The 25,931-nt window shown below is 32.8% G+C and overlaps 2 protein-coding genes across 2 annotated transcripts in view; one reads left to right on the plus strand and one right to left on the minus strand.

Moving 5' to 3' along the window:
* The window catches only part of LOC145296757 (uncharacterized), a 485,527-nt gene that overhangs the window by 173,896 nt on the left and 285,700 nt on the right, over nt 1–25,931 (minus strand). The window lies entirely within an intron of this gene.
* The window catches only part of LOC145296756 (adhesion G protein-coupled receptor L4-like), a 700,831-nt gene continuing 679,235 nt past the window's right edge, over nt 4,336–25,931 (plus strand). Inside the window, exon 1 of the mRNA XM_080142799.1 lies at nt 4,336–5,054. The gene's annotated coding sequence lies outside the window, so the exon portion shown is untranslated. The remainder of the gene's footprint in view (nt 5,055–25,931) is intronic.

The raw sequence follows: 25,931 nt of genomic DNA on the forward strand, positions 1-25,931 counted from the left end.
ATAGAACGTCAGAAAGAATATTATCAAAGTGAAATTTCCCCACCCACACGTATTATTATAACTTGTCTAAGCTTCCTAGCATCTATCTATTCTTTCCGCTTTCATCCCTATTCCTTTTGTTCCGGTACCATCTCATCTGTTTCACGATTTAAAGCCTTGTCTTCCCCACTACTCCGAATATATTCATCTTCATTAGCCCCCTTTCTTTTATTAGAGTTGTAAATCACGTGACTTGGGTACTGACATGAAATTTAAATACTTGGCGTTTATTTATTTATTTGCTTTCATTTTAAGAACGTGCCTTCATGACATCGAACGTTTAGGTTACCCAATGAAATCGAACTTAATTAGACCAAAACTGTAGCTTTGTTATTGTCGTAATTTGTTTAAACAAAATTATATATATATATATATATATATATATATATATATATATATATATATATATAACTACTTAATTTACTCACATAAATTAATATACGAAAGTATAGATTTATGCGTGAACTTTAAGGATTTACTTCAAAAGTGCTCAATACGTAGGTAGAGCTAGTAAGTAAGTTATAAAATATATATGGCGATTAAGCTACACTGAATATTCCGCGTTTCATCCACTCTAGGACTCTTCAGGCTTGAAGAGTCCTAGAGTGGATGAAACGCGGAATTTTTTTTTTTTTTTACATAGTGATCACCACTTATCAAGGCCCGGAAGCCACTCAGGGTTAAGGGTTATTGCAAGTACATTAAGTTAGTGAGGAGATTTGCTGAAGTGTTTACTTAAGGGGGCGGTTCGTTAGGAATTTGTTAACATTGGACTTGAACACATCCAAGTTGTAGTCCGGAGGGAAGCAGGCAGACGGAACAGAGTTCCACAGGCGTGCAGTTCTAAGAAAGAAGCTTTGTTCATGGAATCCGCGTTTTGATTTAGGCACAGATATAGAGTGAGGGAAATATTTCACAGTGGATTCAGCTAGACGGGTGTTTTTCGTGAAGATTGACGAGGGGGGACCAGAGATTGGAGTTCAGACGAGCACCTGCCATGGAAATAACGATAACACAAGGACAGGCTCGCAACGTCTCTTCTGTGGGAGAGAGGTTGAAGGGTAGAGAAAAGGGCATCCCCCACTAAGCCACGAAGTCTATTTTGTACTCTGTCAAGGCAGGATAGGCTGTTTTTAGCAGCTCCTGCCCAGATATGGTAACAGTATTCCATCCTTGGACGTACTTGACTTTTATATAGATAGAGAATTGCATCAGTAGTGAGATATCTTCTGGAGTGGTAGAAGGATCCCACCATCTTTCCAGCGACCTTGGCAACAGACTTGATGTACGTGTTCCATTTCAGATCAGGAGTAAAGGTCAAACCCAGAAGCTTGTCGAAACACGGAGCCTCACCCAGACGAGAGCCATCCATTACAATTGATGCCAGCTGGGGATCAGAGCGTTGATGGTGTAAGGATAGGAGTTTGGTTTTGGATGCAGCCACATCTTCCCCCACTGAACCACGTGCTCGAGATCAGAGGAGAGAGAATCAGAGAGAACTTTTTCATTTACAGCCTTTGATGTGTTGCCGTAGATGGTTGTGTCATCAGCATAGATGTCAACGAATGATTTAAGTATGTGTTTAGGGAGTTCATTGATGTAGATCAGGAAGAGAGTTGGGCCCAGGATTGACCCCTGGGGGACTCCAGCATTTATATTGCAGGCCTCCGATTTTTGTCCATCGACCACTACTCTTATGAGCCTATCGGAGAGAAATGATTTAATAATTGAGAAAACATTTCCCGTTATACCGTAGCTGGAAATCTTGTGAAGTAGACCCTTATGCCATACCTTGTCAAAGGACTTTGATATGTCAAGAGCAATTGCCCTAGAAAGAAAGCCTTTGTCAAGAGATTCACTTATCCTGTGGAATATAACCGTCAGCACATCTGCGGTAGATCTTGCAGAGCGGAAACCATATTGTGTGTCACTAAGAAGGTTATTCCTGCTGAGGTGGTTGACTATTTCTCTATTTAATATGGATTCCAGCAACTTACTCATAACACACAGGAGACTTATAGGTCTGTATTGAGAGGGAGATGACTTATCACCTGAATTCTTAAATATAGGGCAAACTGAAGAGGTCTTCCAGGGAATCTGAAAGCACTTCTCCTTAAGGCAGCGCTTAAATAGTTTCGTAAGTATGGGAGCAAGTTCTGGTTGAAGCTTTTTTAACACTATAATTGGGATGCCATCAGGGCCAGTTGCTTTACTGGAATCTAGGTTCTTTATTAGCTTGGCGACCTCATGCACGGATATTTGTATGTTACCTAGCTTGTTCTGTGTTATAGGAGGAAATATGGGGAGTTGATGGCCTTCGTCGCATAGGGTAGAATTAGCTGCAAAGTGTTCAGTGTAGCTTAATCGCCATATACATTTTATAACTTACTATATATATATATATATATATATATATATATATATATATATATGTGTGTGTGTGTGTGTGTGTGTGTGTATACATATATATATATACATGCATATACATAAATACATACATATATATATACATATATGCACATACACATATATATAATTAAATAAAATAAAATAAAAAATAAAATAAAAAAGATATTTGACTTACTTGTTGTTTCATCAAATACTTTTGCATGCAAAATCCGATCCTGCATTTTGGTTATCCCAACCCTCTGATGAGAAGGAAAGTATTTCTTCGAAACTCCGCGGATTAGGGACTATCCACTTATCTAGTGTTTCCTTTTCAGATTAAATATGTTTTTAACTTTTTATCAAAGTATTTTTAACATGTTTTATTAACTGTTTGCTCGTATATAATTAAATATATACACATGTCTACATATATATGCATACGTGCATATATATATATATATATATATATATATATATATATATATATATATATATATAACTATCAATACAGCAGAAAAGAAATGTTTACCCGATATAATCGGAGGTAAACTTAAAGGTACTTATATTGACCTTATTAATTGACCCCTTAATTAATTAATTAATTGACCCCCTTAACAACCAAATCTCTGGCTGAAACCGGATTACAAAGATTTTATTTCCAAATCCCAGTACTTTGTATATTAAATTTTGAGTCTGTAGACTGAAAATTGACAGAGTTATTGTGTAGGGAAATGTACACAGATATACACACAGTCACACAGACAGAGAGACAGACAGAAACTTTCACTTTTATAGATAGATAGATAGATAGATAGATAGATAGATAGATAGATAGATAGATAGATTAATTAATTACTCCCTTCCAAATAAAAAAGCTCAATAGAGACACAATAGAAGGTAGAGCTTATTATAAGGGAAAATAAAAGCATTTAAAACTGTAGATTACAATTTACAATGAATTTTATTATTCGACAGAATACTCCAACAACAATTTTAAAAGTCTTTATTCCACGAAGTTTCAAAGAATGCCACTCTTGCTATTCATCAGAGGAAAGTAGAAATTATCAAATTATAATTGTAGCAAAGCTAGAATTTGCTGGTTGATGCATTAGATCGAACAACAAATGATGATATTTGGTCATAAATTGTAAGAAAAACAGTTTAAATATTCATATGCATGAAACAGTTGTAAAAAAAAAAACAGGAATCACATTTTAGCGGGGGTAATAACTCTCTATTGGTAATCTGAAAGGCGAAAGAAAATTCCTTTTAAGAAACAAAATATCCAGAATCTTTGGCTTCGAAAATTGGTTTTGGAGCATTCTGACTTTAAAATTGACTGACTTTGGATTATTTTGTCGAATAATAAATTTAATTGTAAATTTTAATTTACAGTTTTAAATTATTTTCTTTTCCCATATATATATATATATATATATATATATATATATATATATGTGTGTGTGTGTGTGTGTGTGTGTGTGTGTGTGTATGTGTGTGTGTGTGTACATATATATATATGTGTGTGTGCGTGTGTGTGTGTGTGCATACATATATATATATATATATATATATATATATATATATACATACAAAATACATATATATACGTATAAATATACACATACATATACATACATATATACATACATATATATAAATGCATACATATATATATACATATATATGCATACATATATAAATGCATACATCTGTACACACATACACACACACGCGCATATATATTGAACAATTGGACACAAGACCATACCACATTTGTTGAAAACTAGAAAAAAAATGATAAAATCTGGCGTTATTCCTATGTTTTTTCGACTAAATAAAAGAGGAATGGCATAAATACGCATGCACATGGCGAACACACAGACACACGAAGAAACGCGACATTTCAGTTGAGATCTTCGGACGAGGATAATCGATCGTAAAGTGAGGGACCTGTTTATCAAATAATATCGATATCAAACTGACCCCTCACTATTTTTTTTTTTTTTTTTTATTAATAGATATACGTATACGGTTCATGTGTGTACAAACAGTATCGTATGCTTTGCTTGTACTCAGCCAACAACCGGAAAGAAACCAAAAATCTCCCGCGCACACAGACACACGTGCATCTCTAATCGATTTCATTTCAACGTTATCAGATGTTTTATGTCACTGGCGCCCGTTTAATTTTATAATAAATTTTAAACTCTTCATTTCTTCTCGAAAAAAAAAAACTTTAAGTAATTACAATTAATTGATTAATGAAATTTTTTTTTATGGCCGCTTTTCTGTCTACAAAAACAATGAGTACCATCTGTAAATGTTGTTCCGGTGTTGATAGTCTATAGTAAAGCAAGGTTTGCTGAATCACTAACCGCGCGTCTCCTACACTGGTGTTGCTTGGACCCGGTTACAATGAGAAGCCTCGGGCGACTGAAAACAATGCCGGAATGAGCAGAGAAGGAGGTCTTAGTCAGACTAGTTGCGCAAACAAAGCTTGAGAGTCTAGTCTACCTTACAATTTAACCCATAGCTGGAGGGAGAATGCGTGGATTCACAGCTTTTCTAAGAGCGTAAGTGGAAGTAATCCACGACCGAAACTAACTATTAAAAAAAAGTATTAGGTAAGTAATTTGATTGATTTTTTTTTTTTTTTGTCAAGTTTTATCATGATCGATGCCGTTGTAGTATAGTTAAGAGCCAAGAAATCGAAAACAATATATGTGTGTATGTTTGTGTTGTGTGTGTGTGTGTGTGTGCGTGTCTGTGTGGTAATAGTTATATATATATATATATATATATATATATATAATTGTGTATGTATATGTATATGTGTGTATAATACATATATGTATGTGTGTAATAATATTTACATATATATGTGTGTGTGTATAATAATATATATACGTATGTGTACAATAATATATATATATTATGTATGTGCATAATAGATTTATGTGTGTATGATATATATATATATGTCTGTGTATAATATATATATATATAATATATGTATATATGTATATAATAATATATGTATATATATATGTATGTCTGTATGTATAAACATATATATGTATAATATATATATGTATGCGCGTATAAAATATATGTATATATAATATATACGTGCATAATATATATGTGTGTATAATCTGTATATATAAATATGTGTATGTGTACATTATATATGAGTGTGTGTTTGTTTGTTAGTTTGTGTAACGAGAAGAAAGATGAATTAAATGAAATAAAAGTGGAGCTACAAACATTTATTAATTTTTATATATTTTTTTATTATTTAATATTTTTGCATTTTTGTTTTAATGAAATGCGGTTAGCAAAATGTTCAGCTGTGAATACGTGGTGAATGATAATTATATGGAAATAATTATAGGAAAAGGGAATTTGATACAACCGCATTTCACTTCCTCTGATGATATGAGCCTTTATAGAAAATCTATGGATTAAGGAAATAAGCACAACCCTTTCTATATATTCCTTTTGTCAACTAATAAATTCTTAATTCGAATATATGTGTCTATATGTTGTTCTTTTTTTCAGAATTTAAATATAAGTACTTAACTTATATATTGCTCTATGCTTAAATATTGAGCTTCTCCTTTTTAGCTATGATCGCCCTGAAAGTATTACTTCAAGTAATATCTACCGTGATCTGATTTCTAATTAGTGTCTTATATCGATTATATATATATATATATATATATATATATATATATATATATATATATATATATATATATATATATATATATATATATATATATATATAAGGAAATAAACGTAGGTTATAAAAAAGAAAACGTGAGTCTTTGAATGTTCAACAAGATTTTAAACTTTATATGTATATATATATATATATATATATATATATATATATATATATATATATATATATATATATATATACGCGAGGGTCGATGATCTAAAAGTAGTGCTTCATATTTATTTAATTCACCCGAATGAATAAGAGAGTATTGCAAATTGTATTGTTATGGTGGCTGAATGTAAACATTCATAACCTTAAAGTTTCATTTCTTTGCTTCCGATATTGACGGCGTGATATTCTAAGAAAGCAACGCTTGTCATATACGTGCGTCAGAAGCAGAAGTGCGCCATTGACATTCTTGACGAAAATGCATTGCCAATGTATAGTGGTTTGTAGAAACATAAATTCTGAGACAGAAAAAAATTGCTCGTTTGAATAGTACTACCCTTGTCTTCGTAGTTCTTCAACTTGTTGAGAAAAAATGAAGGCATTACTTTTAGAACGATCTTTGTATGTCTCTACGATATATATGTGTGTGTGTGTGTGTGTGTGTGTGTGTGTGTGTGTGTGTGTGTGTGTGTGTGTCAGCCCCTTTAAGAAACTCGTTTCTTATCGTTGAGCACTTTACAGTTGAAATAAAGTAGTCAATTTAGCTCACATATGGAGATCATCATATAATGGTTAGATCACTCTGACAGACGTTAAAAACATTTAAAAATAAATGTTTAAATTTCAACAATATTTCTTGCGGTTAACGGTGGCCGAATGGATTTGGTCGTTGCTAATGGAGTCAGACATGGCTTCGTTGCCGGGTTCGAATCTCTCGACCGGTGTTAATCGTGACACTCTGCATTGATGATTCCCGGAAGACTAGTGTCTGTAGGTATCTGATAAATAATTATATATATATATATATATATATATATATATATATATATATATATATATATATATATATATATATACACACATGTTTGTATATTTTTGCAGCAAGTCATTATTGTGCACGTCTGATTGAACACGGCAGAGTTGGTACGATTAACCTATCATTTAGCTAACAATGGCGACATAAAGCAACACCTAACATCCCATGATAAAAACTTACTCTCGTCCGATATTAGAAATATCTTAACTAACGATACTAAAATTCGATACCTTAACAATTGCACACAGCGACTAAAATTACTAGAAGCCATACTTATAAGAAAACTACAGCTTTATCGTTCCATCACTAATATATATACTAGCAAAAGTACCCGTCGTTGACTGGGTTCAAAAACAGCCTACAGAAAACGAACTCTGATTTATGAAAGTATGATAGGTTATGAAAAGGAAGGGTTGTAATGAGATAGCTTCGAATTTGGGGGTATCAAAACCAAAGCAAAATATGATGAAAGGAAAAATAAAATAGATAAACCCCATAATTTATTATACCATACCTGTTCACACTGAAACACTTATCACAATATTCTATGGATCTATATTAAAAAACCTTGTTAAACTTTGTGACATATTTCCATTCTATGGAGGTCAGGCGCGAACGAACACCCCATAATTTTATTATACCATATTTCTTCAAACTGAAACATAATTATCAAAGTATACTTACGCATATAGATATGAAAAGTCTTTCTTAAAGTTTGTGCCTATTTCCATTCTATGGAGACCAGGCGCGAACGTAGGCCCCACAATTTTATTATACCATCCCTATTTAAGTTAAAACATACTTATCAAAGTATTCTTATTTACATCTATATCAAAAACACTTGTAAACGTTTTTTTTTAAATTTTTAAATTTTTTATTTCTATACTTTGTGGACCAGGCGCGAACGCAGACCCCACAATTTTAATGAACCACTGTTCTGCCAGATCAAACATACCCATTCCTGTGTCTCGATATATCTTCTATCATTATACGATTTTTTTTTAAATAGTCAACCATATAGGAGCCTATTCGTGACCAGACACACACACACACACACAACTTTATATATATATATATATATATATATATATATATATATATATACACTTAAACGTATACATGTACACTTGCAGCGTAATAATAAAATAAAATAAAATAAAACAAAATCTATTTTGAATGAGCCTCCCTCCTGACATTACAAAACTTTCCCTTCCTTAACAGAAGTCTACGTCAACATATATATTACCCTTGTGTGTGTGTGTGTGTGTGTGTGTGTGTGTGTGTGTGTGAATGTGTGTGTGTGCGTATCTCTCTCTCCCTCCCAACTTCTCCAGCCCTCTTAGACATTAAAAAAACCTAGAGAAATCAATGCTAAAATTAGATCATCTTTAAACCTTTTAGCTAAAGCATAATAAGAGTTTTTTTTTATATTATTCTAAATCGGACCACATGACCTGTTGTTTTACAAAAAGTACTTCCTTTCCTTCTTTTCTCTTTCTTTAAATATCAACACCTGGATGAAAAGATATACTTTTCGCCTGACAGTATCTAAGTTATTAATAATAACAGATCGAAACAAATGCTAGCAACAACCACGATCTCTGAGTCTCTCTTCTCCGACCGTGAGCACGCGGTGCAGCGGGGCAAAAGGTGACTAGTTAATTTTAATGCATCCAAAACCAAGTTTAAACCTTTTACTACCAATGCTTTGATCCTCACTTGGCCCAAATTGAAACAAATGGCTCTCGTCTCGAGGAAGTGCTCTGCTTTGACAAGCTTCTGCATCTGACGTTCAATCCTTACCTGAAATGGAACAATTGCCAAGGTCGTTGGAAATATGATTGGATCATTCTACCGCTCCAGAAGGTATCTCACTCCCAACGCAATCCTCTACCTGTATAAGACCCAAATACGTCTTAAGATGGGATACTTTTGCCACATCTGGGGGGGGGGGCAATACTAGAATGACTACAATGTCCCATGGTGCAATTAGCTAAAAGATGACTGGTTAATTTTAATGCATCTAAAACCAAGCTTCTATCTTTTCACCACAATGCTCTAAAATCCACTTGGCTCCAAATGATATGAATAGTTCTCGTCTCGAAGAAGCATCCTGCTTCGACAAGCTTCAAGGATTGATCTTCATTCCCGACCAGAAATGGAAGACTTTCATCAAATCTGTTGTGAAGATCACTGAAAAATAGCTGCATCACTCTGCCCTCAGAAGTTACCTCGCGCCCGACAGAAGCGTCCATCTATATAAGAGCCAAATATGTCCTAACATAGAGTACAGTTGCCACATCTGGGGAGGAGTTGCTCGGGGTATCCTATTCTGACAAAGTTTAAAACGGGTATATATATATATGTATAAGTGAACGCGCGTGCGCGTGTGTGTGTGTGTGTGTGTGTGTGTGTGTGTGTGTGTGTGTGTGTGTGTGTGTGTGTGTGTGTGTGTACATTTCCCTACACAATAACTCTGTGAATTTTCAGTAAACAGACTCGAAATTTGATATACAGGGTACTGAGATTTGGGAAAATCTATGTGAACGGTTTTCGGCCAAAAAATTTGGCTGTTAAGGGGTCAACGTTCAACGATTTGACCTTTGAGAACTCTACCAAACTCCTCCGACAATTTTGGGTTTAAACATTTGAAATTTTAAATATAGGTTCCTTGGACATGGATTTAACTTCATAACTTGCTTTGAGCCCCAGACAATAAATGTTAAGGGGTCATAATATGGGTCAAAGTTTCAATAAATTAGACCCCTGCGGTCTGTACCAAATTACTCAGACAATTTCTGGTCTAAACATTTGAAAGTTTCCATAAAGGGTATTCAGAGATAGGGCAAGCTTTTTAATCAGTTTGGGTCGAAAATGTTTAGTTACCAATATATAAATGTATGTATGTATGTTTGCATGTCTGCTCAAGACTTTCGATAAAAGCGACGGATTTTTTCAAGATCAGTATCGTTGTGAAGTTCGACCTTTCATACGACAAATATCGAAAAATTGGCTAAAATATTAATATCTTCATCTTAAACTGGGCACATTTCTACAGGGAGGGGTCGCGTTTTTTCGCCGATATTTTTGAAAGGCATCCTCTCCTTTCGATTGCCTAGCCTTAATTTGTTTAGCGGTCGTCGTAACAGCATAGACGTCAGGTTTTTTTTCCTGTTCTTTTCCTCCTTTGCGGTAGGAGTTCGAGCCTGCCTTCCTACTACAATTTTTCATTTTTTTTTTTTTTGCTCAACATATACATCCAAAGACCCGAGCAACATCGGGCTGAAATGCTAGTACATATATATATTCTTCCCTATTTTCTCGTTTCCTGCTTTCCTAATCTCATTGAGTCCCTATAAACTGTCATTAACAGTTAAATAACTTTTGGGGAGCAGCATGATTAATTTCATATTTGTAGTTTCTTTTCATGTATTAACCTGCAAAATTTATTGTATATTTTGAAAACATCTTCCCTTTGATGAGAAGAATTGCATTTTTCAAAACTCCATGAAGTAAGGTTTTTCTTGTTTATTTGAATTCCGTGTTAGATACTTAAAATTTTGTATATATTCCTTACAGGTTAATAATGTTTTTGTTTTTGTTTTAAAGTTCAATAAATTTTTAGAAACAAGATTTTATATATATATATATATATATATATATATATATATATATATATATATATATATATATATATATATATATATATATGAAGTTATTTTGTCTGTGTGTGAAACGGTCTCTACCAAGCTCCTTTCTTTATTTTTGGTCTCCAAAATTAAAACTTGAGATTAGAAGATTTGGACCTGTGACACAAATTCGATTTTTATTTTAGTCGGTAAAACTAGCTGCTAAGTGATAATGATTGAAAAAATGAACTTGTAAGCAATAAGTTGATAGAACTTGTTACTTTTGCGCATGCGCAAATATGTATATATAAAGTTGCATAAGTTTTAATGTTTTCTTAATGGTTAATCGGTCGATAGAGATAACAGTAACAACTAAGCGCTAAAGGTTTCGTTTCGATTATCGCTGATGACTCCCAGGTCACTCCTTTCTGAATTTTGAATTAATTATTATGGTTGAATACAATTCAATGACCACTGTAGAAATAGCGCTATAATAATAAATATGAAATCTGCATTAATTAAAATATCTTATATACACATTTATAAACATATATATACGCACATTTATATACATATATACATGTATATATGGACATATATATACATATACACATGCATATATATACATATATACATAGATACACATATAGGCATATATATACATACACGCACACACATATATACATACACACACATATATAGATGCACACACACACATATATACATACACACACACACACACATGTATATATATATATCCCTACTATCTCTTTCCCACAGAAGAGACGTTGCGAGCCTATCCTTATTTTATCATTATTTCCATGGCAGGTGCTCGTCTGAATTCCAATCTCTGGTCCGCCCTCGCCAATCTTTCACGAAAAACACCCGTCTAGCTGAATCCACTGTCAAAAATTTTCCCCACCCTTTATCTGTGCCTAAATCAAAACGTAGATTCCATGAACAAAGCTTCTTTCTTAGAACTGCACGCCTGTGGAACTCTGTTCCGTCTGCTTGCTTCTCACCTGGCTACAACCTGGATGTCTTCAAGTCCAACGTAAACAAATTCCTAATGAACCGTAACTTCAAGTAAACACTTCAATAAATCTCCACAATAACGTACTGTACTTGCAATAACCCTTATCCCTGAGTGGCTTCCGGGCCTTGATAAGTAGTGACAACCGTGTAATATATATATATATATATATATATATATACATATACATATATATATATATATATATATATATATATATATATATATATATATATATATATATATACATACATACGAGCAGCAGTACCCGACGTTGACTGGGTTCAAAAAGAGCCTTAAAAAAATAGACTCTGATTTATGAAATGTGTAAAGAGAGTTTCAAATTTTAGGGTATTGAAACCAAACTAAAATATGATGAAAAGTAATGAAAAATCCTGCGGAAATATATATTTCTGATATCAATTTTGTCGCCCTTCGTAGATAAGAGTGACCAACAAAATCATGTTTTTAGAAAAACAGAAAAAAAAAAAAAAAACAGGGATTCTATTATCCGCACTTATTGGCCCAACCCAATTTCTCAATTGCAAAGCGAATGTAAAACCATGTAAAACAATATAATGCTAAATATGCTAGAAGTAACTTTGAAATTATTGAAACTCATTTTTGTGTCTACTTTTGTCCGTGCGCCACATCACTCTATTAACCAGTTCCCTGCATTGCTATAGCCTTCATATACTGTTCTACATTCATTTACCAGCAATGATTTAAGTAAACTATATTTACCTCTTACATATATGCTGCTATTTCTGCAAGCATGATTTTTCCGATATTTAGCACATTACGTTTAAATTTTGGGGTGGGTGGGGACTTCTCTCGAAAACAATTTTTTAAAAAAACTTTTATCATCTAAGCACTTCACACTACTTCGGGCATATCAGTAGCAGAGCTTACTGATAATTATAAAATATTTTAGATGAATGAAAAATAAATAGATATTTATATTATTCCTTTCATGGAAAGTGTTCGACTGAGCTTCAATCTATGTTCCCCCCTCGCCAAACTTTCACAAGAAACACTCGTCTAGCTGTAAACACTATCAATAATTCCCCCCACTCTTTATTTGTGCCTAAACCTAAACGTAGATTCCATGAACAAAGCTTCTTTCTTAGAACTGCACGCCTGTGGAATTGTCTTCCGTTTTCCTGCTTTCCGGCTGACTACAATATGGTTGTGTTCAAGTCTAACGTAAATAAGTTCTTGATGAGCCGTTCCATATAAGTTATCAAATTTACCAAATTTTCATTACTAATGATTACTATATTGTCCAATTTCTACTGTACACTCTTTAACCCTTATCCTTGAGTGGCCTCTTGGCCTTGATAATGTGGTGATGCCTATGTAAAAAAAAATTCATTTTTGAGATCAGCATTATATAGTAATTTGTAATTTATTTTTATTTCGGACTATTATTCTCATCTTTATTAGTTGTTGTTTTTCATCTTTTATTATTTTTGAGGAATTTCTAGTGTAATCCCAATTTTAGCGATACATTTCAATAACCAACATTAAGAATTACAAAAAGTAAATGTATTAAATGAGAAATAATGAAGCTGTAAACTATAGAATTGCATCGAAGGTTGTAACGCAATCACCAAAACAAAATTATGTATAAAATACACCAAAAATATAAACAATGACTCACATATAATCCTCCTTATATATCGATAACTTGCTCAATGATTGTTCTGTATGCATTTTGTTTGTCAGGCAAAAGTTTCATCACGTTGTCATCAATGAATCTGGTCAGTGAATCAATATCATATGAAGTGCTCACAAAACATCTATAAGTTATTCACTTCACTTCGATGAGTTTCAGGTAACCCAGATTTGTAGAGCTTCTCCCCTCCTATGGCGATCACATGGATTTCAATTACAATCAACACAGAGTTATATATTTCTTCGCTAAATCCTATTTTTTCTCATGGAATCTTTGTTGTTGTCGATATTTATATTCCTCAAATAAATCATCCTTATATTTCTACAACAATGCTAATGACTCACATATAATCCTCCTTATATATCGATAACTTGCTCAATGATTGTTCTGTATGCATTTTGTTTGTCAGGCAAAAGTTTCATCACGTTGTCATCAATGAATCTGGTCAGTGAATCAATATCATATGAAGTGCTCACAAAACATCTATAAGTTATTCACTTCACTTCGATGAGTTTCAGGTAACCCAGATTTGTAGAGCTTCTCCCCTCCTATGGCGATCACATGGATTTCAATTACAATCAACACAGAGTTATATATTTCTTCGCTAAATCCTATTTTTTCTCATGGAATCTTTGTTGTTGTCGATATTTATATTCCTCAAATAAATCATCCTTATATTTCTACAACAATGCTAATGACTCACATATAATCCTCCTTATATATCGATAACTTGCTCAATGATTGTTCTGTATGCATTTTGTTTGTCAGGCAAAAGTTTCATCACGTTGTCATCAATGAATCTGGTCAGTGAATCAATATCATATGAAGTGCTCACAAAACATCTATAAGTTATTCACTTCACTTCGATGAGTTTCAGGTAACCCAGATTTGTAGAGCTTCTCCCCTCCTATGGCGATCACATGGATTTCAATTACAATCAACACAGAGTTATATATTTCTTCGCTAAATCCTATTTTTTCTCATGGAATCTTTGTTGTTGTCGATATTTATATTCCTCAAATAAATCATCCTTATATTTCTACAACAATGCTAATGACTCACATATAATCCTCCTTATATATCGATAACTTGCTCAATGATTGTTCTGTATGCATTTTGTTTGTCAGGCAAAAGTTTCATCACGTTGTCATCAATGAATCTGGTCAGTGAATCAATATCATATGAAGTGCTCACAAAACATCTATAAGTTATTCACTTCACTTCGATGAGTTTCAGGTAACCCAGATTTGTAGAGCTTCTCCCCTCCTATGGCGATCACATGGATTTCAATTACAATCAACACAGAGTTATATATTTCTTCGCTAAATCCTATTTTTTCTCATGGAATCTTTGTTGTTGTCGATATTTATATTCCTCAAATAAATCATCCTTATATTTCTACAACAATGCTAATGGATTACTTACTCTACAAGTTTTGAGAATTATTGTAAAAATTATTTTTTTTTTAGAGAAACAGGTGTATGTGACACTGAAGTCTCAGCCATAGTTCTGTCCAACTGATTGTGATTTTCTAACAAATTGGAGGTCAGACGGGCTTCTCTGTAATTGTCAACAGTTTGTCCATCAATAGTTCTTAAAAAGAAAAATGAAGTCGGTTCTCTTATTTCATGAAGAAGATTCTCAAAAAAATATTCACGGTTAATTGGATGCACAGAGTATCTCTTCCAATTGTAGTGTCAAATTTTACACCTGGATGACCCTCAACATTAGCTCCTTGTTTTCCGCTGTGCCATGTGTAGTTACTCCGTGTGTAATAAGATTGAACCTCAATATGAATTCACACAATTTAAAAGTGCAGTAAAAGTCGTGTCGTTTGGATTTAGGACGACTTGTGTAGCATTTTCGTTTGTGAAATAAACCTTCTGACCATTTTCAAGATGAACTACAAAATCCTGGATTGGAGGAATAGGAAACCGCAAAATATACCAAAATGCTTCTTTAATGCCGATATATCGAGTAAATTCATGACGAACATTTTTTGTAAGAAAAATATGGCGGCATCAGATCCCTTGCTCATATATTTGCAAACATATTTAATAGAATTCACAGAATTGCAAAAATAAACATTGGTTTGGTGAGCATTGAATGTCTTTGAAAGTAAGGAAGAGTAAGGTACAATCTATCTATTCTTAACCTCATTCGTGCTAATGGTAGTTTCAAAGTCACCATATTTAGGCGATCTTCTCCTATAAGAGGGATAACCATCCTCACTTAACTAAGTTTAAAGCAGAAAGTTTTAGGGTATCTTTTTATACATTGGCCATAAGCCATGTAATGTGAATTTCGATTGATATTACGACAAGGCCTGTGGACCATGGGACTCTTTACTATTTCAAATAAGGCTGAATCAGTTTGTTTGTCTAGTAACTCAGCTGTTATAATGGAAACAATTTGATTAGAGTTGATTTCTATGGTAAGCCAATTTAATATATGCACATGAGGCAAGCCTCTTTTTGCCACTTAATTCTCTACATGTAGCATCGTAGTGGACCAAAGATTCCTGATTTGGTCATCACTTTCATTGTCTTCATTCGAAACCCTCTAGCCAATAGATCTTGTCGATTGATGTATGTTTGTCCAGGGAGAAGATCATTGGAATTTCTTTCCACTTTGGAATTTGAAGTGAATGCGATAAAAATGTCTGGTTTTGCATAATTTCTGACATGTCATTGCATTTTGGGTTCTTCCATGCATATATCGTGGACTGTGCAGCTAGAAGGTAAAATAAAACTTATATCTTTCCCTTGATATGATCTTTAATATGTATGTAGGAATCTACTCTTAGCTTGTTCTGACAAGTTTTGATATATAAAAGTCTTTCTGCTTCAACTTTTGCAAACATATCAATTGCAAACTTATCAATTGCAAACTTATCAATTGCAAAATGATAGAAGAGATTGTGACTTCTGTGAAGATGATTGAAGGCATTATCTCTGATCTACGCATATGGTACACATAAAAATCCATACATGAAACACGTTTTGTGGTATTTCCAAATCGTGGAATCTCCAAATGGTATCCATCTCCTCCATATACAAATAGTAGGGAATATTGAATGCTGTCATAAGATCTGTGAGTTTCACATACACGTTTCATCATGTTATCTCTTGAATGAAGAATTATGTCTCTATTACCAAAACTTTCATCAGCCATAAAAAGGTGTTCCGAAATGAAGGAACGCAATGGAGTTTCATTCTATATTAATAAACAAGCTTTATTTGTTATCTTTGTTAGTAGAGTGTACAAGAGAGAAACGGGTTAGTAAGTTGAAGTGTTCTTGTATGAAGATAGAATTAATATCATGCCGGTTGGTTGAAGAAGAGAACAGATAAGTTCTGTTTACACGTGTTTATAGCCAGTAGCTGTCGGTACGAAGAAAGGCGGTTAAAAGAGAAAGAAAGGGAAAAGTCTTCAGTGTGTTTACGTATGTAGAAACGTGCGTCCGATAGTAGATACAGGGCAAAAGGTTAGTGTCTCATGGTAAGAGTAGATGTGTGTGTGTGTTTCTTGTTCTTTAGCATGACAAAGAATGTTCTTTAAGATACCGCACGTGGAAACAAATGAGAGTTTGAAAGGTTGCCATGTTAGCTTGTAGTACTCACGTTCTACCTGGGGCCGAAGCCCCAGGCAATGTGTGCTTTTGGGCAAAGCAGCCAGAAAGAGGGTTGAGAGTTTCAGATTTCACCTTTTATATACTCTGTCACGTGATAAGGAGCTGGCTTGTGATTGGACAAGCAAGGGAGAAAATGGATTACAAATCTCGAAGTCGTGAGAAGTAGCTCCTGCCTCTGTTTGTAGCGAGTGCCGGTTGCTACAGGTGCCACTTCGTTGCATGTTAGCAAATCGAATCGCTTAATATGCTTTGGATGTTTTTTTTTATCTGCATTAATAACTACTCGAAATTCTGTTGATGAACTTTTCTTGATTGCTGCTTTAACGTTAAATGAGGTGTTTACCATAAAAACATAATTCTAACGGGAGTTATTCTATAAAAAATATTTGCAATAACAAAAAGAAAACTATACACTCATTTATTAAAAGTGATTTGGAGTGAAGCGAGATGTGATGAAATGACTATAACCAAAAAATTATTTATTTATTTTATTTATTTTATTTATTTTATTTATTTATTATTCTTTTGGGGGTTATTTGTTTGTTTGTTTGTTTGTTTTTTGTTTTTTGTTAATTAGAAAATACGTTTTTAATTCGATCAATCAAGCTATAAAAATATCTTCGAAAAATAAAGAAGTTCTATTTCTTTGCATTTGAAATTTCCAGAAATAATTTTTAAATATTTGTAAATAAAATGTGCTAATGAATAAATAATACCAAGTGTAGTAGCTATCATGAAAAAAAATTATTTTATTTCCGAATGAATAATTAAAAATTCAGTATCTGTTCTTTTTTTAATCAGTCAGATGACAAATCCTTTTGGACTGAGGTAATTCTTGCCTATCACAATCTTCATTTATATTCCATAAAATCGACCTTGTGTTTTATTTTGGCCTACACTATCTAACTCATTATTTAATTGTTTTATTGATTTAATAATATTAACTGAATTGTTTTATTTATTTAATAATATTAACTGAATTGTTTTATTTATTTAATAATATTAACTGAATTGTTTTATTTATTTGATAATATTAACTGAATTGTTTTATTTATTTAATAATATTAACTGAATTGTTTTATTTATTTAATAATATTAACTGAATTGTTTTATTTATTTAATAATATTAACTGAATTGTTTTATTTATTTAATAATATTAACTGAATTGTTTTATTTATTTAATAATATTAACTGAATTGTTTTATTTATTTAATAATATTAACTGAATTGTTTTATTTATTTAATAATATTAACTGAATTGTTTTATTTATTTAATAATATTAACTGAATAATCGGTCTTTATTTTATTTATTTTGTTACTAAGACATGATTTAAGTAAAATAAGTTATTTCGAAATATTGTCGAAATCAATTTAAGTGGCTTAAATAGGATTCAACCACTATTTAAATAATTTATGCTAAAAAATTGAGGAGTAAAACTAAACGCATTTCAGTATTTTTGATATTCAAAAAAATATCAGTTACTTGAAGAGGACAAGAACACACAGACAGAAAAAATATCAAATAGTTTAACCCTTCCATTTTTTATCATAAATTATTCAAATGTTGGTCAAATCCTATTTCGGTTACCTAAATTAGTTTCATAATTACTTACAAACAACTTAATTTTCTTAAACTATATTTTAGTAAAAGAAAAATTACAAACCATTCTATGAAAGCTAGGTATATCCTATAATTTGATTATACCACACCTGTTCAAACTGAAACACGCTATCACAATATTCTTATGTGGATCTATTATATATATATATATATATATATATATATATATATATATATATATATATAAACTTGTTATACTTTGTGACATGTTTCTATTCTATGGGGGCCAGGCGCGAACGCAGACCCCATAATTTAATTATATAATCTGCCTTCAAACTGAAACATACTTATCAAAGTATGCTAAAATGGGTAGATATCAAAAGTCCTTTTTAAAGCTTGTGGGATATTTCCATTGTGTGAAGGCTAGGTACGAACGCAGACCCCAACAATTTTGTTATACCACCCCTGTTAAAACTGAAACATAATAATCAAAGTACGCAAATTGTAATAAACCACCCCTGTTCAAAATGTAGCATACCCATTTTTGATCCTTGATACCTTTTCTATCATTGCATGTGGTCAGTTTAGTTTAATAGTAAACCATATAAGAGCCTATTTGTGTACAAACACATACACAGACACAGACTTCAGCTTTATTATATAGATATACATAGTGCACATATATGCATATATACATATACACAGACATATATAAACATACACACACACATATATATACGCACGCGCGCGCGTTGTGTGTATTTAGGAAACATTTTTTCATTTAAACAAACATTATTAAAGACAACAAAAAAAGCTTCTGTTTCCTTTATTATTTTTTGCATTTTTCTTATTATCATTTTGGTGTAGAAATTCAAAGTATTGATAAACTAGCAAAGATACCCGCGCTTCGTGGGGACCCTTGCAGTAAGTGAATGTTGTAAGAGCAACTATTTCTGACGGCGTTTAAACTTTTTAACTGCCTTCTGAAGTGAGTGAAATCCAATTATGAACTTTAAAGCAAATTGATTATATCAGTCAACGTTGGCACACACAGAAAAATTGAAACAATTACAAATAATCCCAACGGTTAACATTTGTATAATTGGTTGAGGAGATGGGGTGGAGGAGGGTGATCAGATAAAAATTAATAAAGAAGTTATCCGGCGCTATGGTCGCTACTTGGTGTGCAGCATCCGTAGGTGGGGCGTTTATGAAAAGCCGCACTAAATATGACCTTATCTTTTGACCTTGACCTTGAAAAATAGTCTGCGTCATCTCTAGTTGGGGGACCATCATCATCCCAGGTTTGGTCAAGATTGGTTCAGTAGTGTGCGCTGTAGGAGAGTTGTACACACAGACATACACATTAACAAGTGCTACTAATTTTTTATATATATATATATATATATATATATATATATATATATATATATATATAAGGGTCCTATATATATATATGATTATATTTAAAGATAGGACCCTTATTTTGGCCCACCCTATATATATATATATATATATATATATATATATATATATATATATATATATATATATATATGTCCTATGTGTAATTTTTCTTATAACATTTTCGTCAAGAACAGACTTTGGCATCTTCAAGAAGTGAATGTTAGAAAAAGACGGACGATGAAGCGATTTTTAGAGTATACACACATATATGCACATATGTACATATATAGATCTTTATACATATATATATATATATATATATATATATATATATATATATATATATATATATATATATATGCATGATGATTGCCATCTGTGCAGATGATTGTCCAACAAAATAAAAAACACACCACCAACTCCATCCCCCAGTTCATCTTACATGGCCACGAAGGTGGCTCTTCAAACTAACAGCCGACTTACATGGCCTGAAGCAAAGATGACACATAAAGTCAAGTGTCTGGTCCGGGCTTACTAGACCACTCTGTTGTATGGTGTCTCTGTGCACAACCATATGCCTCTTCAGACCTGCAGTCGACTTGCCCTTCCGGCCACACACCACACAGGTCGACTTGCACTTCCGGCCACACACCACACTGGTTAACTTATCAGGTCGCAGAGGATGAGGTACATAAGGGCGTCTTTCGTGTGACTTTGTGTGGTTCACATACCCAGCTTTGGACAGTAGAAAGCGCCCACATGTCTCTTTCTCTTCAATACCTTGCAACCCTCCGAGACAACTCCTTGCAACTCACTCCTATTCTCAGACATCTCTTCCCATCTTTCAACATTTATGCAAAGCTTCTTAAAATTGTCTTTCAAACAGACCCTGAATCTCCTCCTTGGTTTGTGCTGTGAGCGCTTGCCAGCCGTCAGTTCACCATAGAATAGCTGCTTTGGTAATCTGCGGTCAAACATACGGACAGCATGTTCAGCTCATTATTGGTTTTCATGTTTCTAATACTTGGACAAATCGCTCTCTGAAGGACAACAGTGTTTGGTGCCATTGATTTCCATTTTATGTTAAGGATCCCCCTTAAGCAGCCATTATGGAATCTTTCAAGCCATTTCAATTGGTGTTAATAAATGGTCCACACTTCAATTGCTGTTAATAAATGGTCCACATTTCAATTGGTGGCAATAAATGGTCCACATTTCAATTGGTGTTAATAAATGGTCCACATTTCAATTGGTGTTAATAAATGGTCCACATTTCAATTGGTGGTAATAAATAGTCCACATTTCAATTGGTGGTAATAAATGGTCCACATTTCAATTGGTGTTAATAAATGGTCCACATTTCAATTGGTGGTAATAAATGGTCCACATTTCAATTGGTGTTAATAAATGGTCCACATTTCAATTGGTGGTAATAAATGGTCCACATTTCAATTGGTGGTGATAAATGGTCCACATTTCAATTGGTGGCAATAAATGGTCCACATTTAAATTGGTGGTAATAAATGGTCCACATTTCAATTGGTGGTAATAAATGGTCCACATTTCAATCGGTGTTAATAAATGGTCCACATTTCAATTGGTGATAATAAATGGTCCACATTTCAATTGGTGTTAATAAATGGTCCACATTTCAATTGGTGGTAATAAATGGTCCACATTTCAATTGGTGTTAATAAATGGTCCACATTTCAATTGGTGGTAATAAATGGTCCACATTTCAATTGGTGTTAATAAATGGTCCACATTTCAATTGGTGGTAATAAATGGTCCACATTTCAATTGGTGGTAATAAATGGTCCACATTTCAATTGGTGGCAATAAATGGTCCACATTTCAATTGGTGGTAATAAATGGTCCACATTTCAATTGGTGGTAATAAATGGTCCACATTTCTGATGAGTATGATAGGGTGGTTAACACACATGCCTGATAGACTGCTACTTTGGTTGGATAAGCAACACATCTGTCACGCCATAACCGCTTTTCCAACTTTTCAAAGGCTCCTTTAGCTGAGGCATGCATGACCCACCGGGGTGTGGAATATGCTCTGGCGCCCAGCACCCTCAGTCCCAGCCATGGGCAAATGGCGCAAGGGGTAGAAGGGAATCACATAAACTGTGGTGACAACGACCTTTCTAGGAAAAAGAACTCTCTGATGGCAAACCTGCGATTGACATGGCTACCAGTCAATTCACACCTGCTTGTCACTGGATACAGGCCATCAAGATATATATATATATATATATATATATATATATATATATATATATATATATATATATATATATATATATATATATATATAGGGTACCCCCCCCCAAACAGAGGACATTCAATTGTTTTCTGAGCATTTTACAGTCAACGGAGAAAAAAAGGCCAAAGACCCTAGTGTTTTGATTCGGTGTTTTGAATATAATAAACTAGTTATGACCAAAGTTTCATTTCATTCGGACAAAACACTAAGAAACGGGGCCTAATTAGAGTTGGGGCCGGTTTTTTTCGGGTCACCCTGTATATGGATATATGCTTTTATACATAGACATAGATATAAAGACAGCTGTATACACACACACATATATATTTATATTCACACATATATATGTACACACGCATATATATATACATATATATATATATATATATATATATATATATATATATATATATATATAAAATTTATTTATACAAACATTGATGGCTACATATGTGCATACATGTTTCTGTAATCACCCGTGCTGGAGAGATTACGTCTTCAGACCATGGATTATCTTCGAAAACTGTCTTTCTCTCTCTCTCTCTCTCTCTCTCTCTCTCTCTCTCTCTCTCTCTCTCTCTCTCTCTATCTATCTATCTATCTCTCTCTCTCTCTCTCTCTCTCTATCTCTCTCTAATCGCCATATATATTTTATAAATTACTTACTAGCTCTACCTACGTATTGAGCACTTTTGAAGTAAATACTTAAAGTTTACGCATAAATCTATACTTTCGTATATTAAATTTATGTGAGTAAATGAAGTAGTTATATATATATATATATATATATATATATATATATATATATATATATATATATATATATACTGATGATCCCTTGAAAAATAAATTATTGGTATTATAGTAAATTCGAGAGCGAGCTGATGCAGTGATTGCAGGTGATTAAATGACTTACTGACTAGATGGTTTTCTAACGAATGATAAAAAGTATTTTTTTTTGTATAGTTTTAAAGGTTAAAAACTTCCAAGACTATATATATATATATATATATATATATATATATATATATATATATATATATATATATATATATATATATACATATATATATACACACTTATATACACTCACATGTATATATATATATATATATATATATATATATAGAAAGAGAGAGAGAGAGAGAGAGAGAGACTAGCAGGTCGTCGAGCGTTGTTCAGTCATTAAATACGCTCAAATATGATATTTTAATTCATGCAAATTTCGTATTTATTATCATAGAGAAAATTTTATATTATTATTTTGTACCTTACACATAGTAACGATTAAAAAGGTTTTATATAAAAACAACTTGGGTACCAGCAGAACATGCGAACCTAAAACACGTAGCGCTCCGGCCGCATATATTGTTATTTTAGCTAGCGGTCCACATTAAGCGACTTCAATGTAAACTCATCCAATAAAAAAAATGATTAATTAATTAATAAAAGTTCGTTTTTTAAAAAAATATGCAAATTAGTAAACCTTTGTGAGGTTGCTCGCATATCTTTGAAGACTATATTAAAAAGTTCGTTTTAATCATTCTTACATGGAAAAAGTATGCTTTTAATATCAATGACCGTGCGAGAAAAATGTGTATGCATACATACATTTTTACTAGTAGGAATACTCGATGTTACCTGGGATTGAATGAGGACTAACGAATATGCCGTACTTCGCTCATTTTTCAATCAAATTGATTACCAGCCTCCTCTAGTCGGGGACCCATCGCAGTGCATTCAGAGGATGCTTCACATGCCTCATCGCAATGACTTATTTCACAGTACATTGTAGTCTACATTGGATTGTAGAGAACACGTTCATTTTTATAAAATCATTTTTATAATTACTTGAATGCAAGCTTAAAATGCAAGAGTCAGTCATCATGGTTCAGTTGTGCTCTACACGGAAACATTCATTTCGAACGCGCCCCTGCCTTATCAAAGAAACCTATCATAAAAATTATGTGCCGGGCCCTTGTGCCTGTGCGGTGATAAAACTTCTAAAATTCCCTTGTGATGTTTTGGGTAAAATTGGACTGGTCATTCTTTAAGCAGGTTTTGCTATTACCGATTTTCGATACTTATCGGAGGCATTCTGATACAACATCCAAGAACAATGATAAAATATCAATACGAAAAATAAATAAATGTTTATATTTTTCTGCATTTAATTCCTACGTGTTCATGTGTAGGAATACAAAAAGTCTCGATAAAAAACGGAAATATTTCTTCTTTCAGAAACACATATTTTCGACCGATCCTTCGGTCTTCTTCAGTGTGAATGAATGAATGAATGATATATATATATATATATATATATATATATATATATATATATATATATATATATATATATATATATATACTAGCAATGGGTGCTCGGCGTTGCCCGGGTGTTTGGAGGTGTATGCTGAACAAAAAAAAAATAAATAAAAACAACGGTAAATCTTTTAAATTTGGCCCCTATTATGACCCCTTAATATTTATTGTTTTGGGCTCAAATCAAGTTATTAAGTTAGATCTATGTCCAAGGAACCAATATCTAAAATGTCAAGTGTTTAGACCAAAAATTGTCGGAGGAGTTTGGTAGAGTTCTCAAAGGTCAAATCGTTGAACTTTGGCCCCTTTAATAGCAAAATTTCTGGCCGAAAATGGATCATATAGATTTTCTCAAATCTCAGTACCCTGTATATCAAATTTCGAGTCTGTAGACTAAAAATTAACAGAGTTATTGCGTAGGGAAATGTACACAGACACGCACACACACAGGCACACACACACACAGACACGTTCACTTTTATAGATATACTAACATGGGTACCTGGCGTTGCCCGGGTGTTTGGAGGTGTATGCTGAGTAAAAAAAAAAGCAAAAAAATGGTCAATTTTTTTTAATTTGAGCCCTATTATGACCCCTTAACATTTATTGTTTTGGGCTCAAATAAACGTATTAAGTTAGATCCATGTCCAAGGAACTTATATCTAAAATTTCAAGTGTTTAGACCAGAAATTGTCGGAGGAGTTTGGTAGAGTTCTCAAAAGTCAAATCCTTGAACTTTGAACCCTTACTCGCTAAATTTCTGGCTGAAATCCAGTCACATCGATTTTCCCAAATCTCAGTACCCTGTATATCAAATTTCGAGTTTGTAGACTTAAAATTGACAGAGTTATTGCGTATGGAAATGTACACAGACACAGACACACACGCACACACACACACACACACACACTTTTATAGACATAAAAATAATAGATATATAGATAGATTTGTTTAACAAAAATATATACGCATGCATAAATATATATGGAAACAATTTTGTGTTTACTATAAACTTTTTTCGCAAATATTATGCAAGTATAAATCATGTAGAATATCTGCATGAATATAATTACACGTAATAGTTAACTAAAGATGATTATCCCATTAAAAAAAACCCAAAGCAACTAATAGGGAATTAATTAAAATGAATGTTTATGCAAATTAGCAAGATCGTTTCTAGTGAATGCAATTCCACAACCAAGATATAAGAAATTTGTATTTTCTTTTTAAATAAATAGAAAAGAGAAT

This window comes from Euprymna scolopes, chromosome 17, assembly GCF_053919585.1.
Source record: "Euprymna scolopes isolate OS-2025 chromosome 17, ASM5391958v1, whole genome shotgun sequence".
Lineage (NCBI taxonomy): Eukaryota > Metazoa > Mollusca > Cephalopoda > Sepiida > Sepiolidae > Euprymna > Euprymna scolopes.